Source organism: Primulina tabacum, chromosome 6 (genome assembly GCF_025594145.1).
Source record: "Primulina tabacum isolate GXHZ01 chromosome 6, ASM2559414v2, whole genome shotgun sequence".
Lineage (NCBI taxonomy): Eukaryota > Viridiplantae > Streptophyta > Magnoliopsida > Lamiales > Gesneriaceae > Primulina > Primulina tabacum.
Window position 1 is genome coordinate 38985415 of NC_134555.1, and position 2351 is coordinate 38987765.

General features: G+C 36.0%; 1 pseudogene; it reads right to left on the reverse strand.

The window, feature by feature from the left end:
* Window positions 1–1134: 1134 nt before the first annotated feature.
* On the reverse strand, window positions 1135–2142 carry LOC142548194 (CASP-like protein 1F1; annotated as a pseudogene).
* Window positions 2143–2351: the final 209 nt, after the last annotated feature.

The window sequence follows — 2351 nt, forward strand, 5'->3', positions numbered from 1 at the left end:
CAATAAATCAAATATCAAAAATATTATTTTTCATCTAAAAGATTATTCATGAACTTATCAACGAACATGTTCACGAGCTAACGAGCCGAATACTGTAAAGCTTGAGTTTGGTTTGTTTATCTTAACGATCCTCATTAAACGAGCTCAAACGAGCTTTTATCGAATCGAGCTTCGAATAGCTCATAAACGGTTTGATTCGTTTACATCCTTATTCCCAAGCGTCATTACTCATAGGAGAGTCCTATGAGTAATGACGCATGGGAAAGCCCGTGAGGGAAAAGGCCCCAGAGGAAACCCAAGACGGGACAAGGCCCCCGAGGGAGCCCAAGATCGGGATAGCCCATGGTCGTTATAGAAATAACCTACTCTACTTATTTATTTTCTATATAAAATATAGATAAGAATCAAAGAAATAAACTTCATATATTGAAAATTTAATTCCAAAAGTTCTTACGATAAAACGATCAATTTTATAATGTTATATATCAAATAGTAAGAAATCATGTAAAATCAATGTCATTAAAAAGCTGTTATAAATTCGTTTTGTTTAATTATTATTATTTAAATGGATTACATAGTAAGTATTATTAAATAAACAGAGTAGGTCTCTTGTGAGACCATCTCACATATTTGAGTAAGTCTCTTGTGAGACGGTTTTACAAATCTTTATCTGTGAGACGGATCAACCCTACCGATATTCATAATAAAAAGTAATACTCTTTGCATAAAAGTAATAATTTTTCATGAATGACCCATAATATATCCATCTCACAAAATACGACCCGTGAGACCGTCTCACACAAGTTTTTGCCCACATATTTTTATTCATAAGACGAGTTGATCCGATCCATAATTATCATGAAAAAGTTTATATTTTTTCATGAATTAAGTCAAATAGATATCTATTTTACAAAATTGATCCGTAAAACGGCCTCACGAAATTTTTTGTAAAATAATTAATCCCTTCCAAATATTATATATATATTGAAATAATATAAAGTACTTATGACTAATATTTTTAAGTTTAAAATTAAACCTTTTAAATGTCCGCATCCTATAAGTTGTAAAAGAAAAATATCGAGGGAAAATAATGAACTACAAAATAATTATAAAATTTCGGATGTCTTAATATATATATTGTCATAAAACCCTAAACTCTATTACACGACCTCGTGTGCACAACAAACACAACCAGACATACTACGCCGCCACCACTTCAAGTTCCATGAAAGAGGAGAAAAAAACCAAGATTCTGTGTGTGTTTCATCTTCTTGTCCGATCAAACTCGTATCTGGCGCGATTTTTTGGCAGAAATTATAGTAAGAACCATGTAGAAGACGACGCTGAAATAAGAAAGCGTGGTCGCCGCCGCGCCTCTGTTGCAAAACGGAGGAAAGTGGTTGCACAATGGCAGCCAGCCCGCTTCACTGACTCCGTATTTCCCCACGAAACCGATCGCCGTGGCCGCCGCGCACCCGGCCATCAATTAAACAGTGATAATCTGTCGAAAAATTTACACCAAGTTTACCCGGTTAGTGCTAGCTAGTGGGATCTTTGTGGGTTATTTTTTCAAGATAACTAGTTGATTACTCACCAGATCGTGAACAAACATGGCAAAGTAATTCGTCGGATTTATCTCTGTGTAGCCGAAGATGGAAGCAAGAAAGAGAGAGACAACGGAGAAGGCGCACGCTATGATATTCGCGTACGCAAATAACCTGAAAATAATCAACCAAAATACCAGTAAAAAATATTCTGTAAATCGAAAATCCATTTAAAATTTTTCGGGGGGAAAAAAAAGATTCCCTTAAACAAGATCTTACTTGAAAGCGGAAGAGTAGCTGTAACTGGCACTGACCCAGATACCGTAAAGCAAAGCATTTTGCTTGTTTGTGAGCATCATCCATGCAGCGGCCAAGGACGCTGCAAAAGACAGAATTCTGAGGGAAATCTGTGTCAAAAAGAAGATTTTGTGGGTTTTCATAGGTGCGCTAACAACTCCTGCCATTATTATGACGGTTTCCTGAATTTTTCGTGGTTTGGGAGCGAGAAATTGGAAATGGGCGATACAGGAACTGTTAATGGCGGATGGTTTGAGGTATTTATATCGGCAAGAGGGTTGAGTATTGTTCAAGATCGAGAAAAAAGGTGGTTTTGGAATCGCTGGCAGAATGAGCAAGACAGTAGAGAGATTAATGGAGAGATTTACTCATAATTTAGAACAGTTCTCATATAATCTGATTAAACGTTGGATTCGCTTCATTTTTAAAAAGAAAAAAGAAAGAAAAAAGAATAGGATTTTCTTCTGTTTGGTGAATATAATTTAGAAATGAGTCGGTCTGAGACGGATC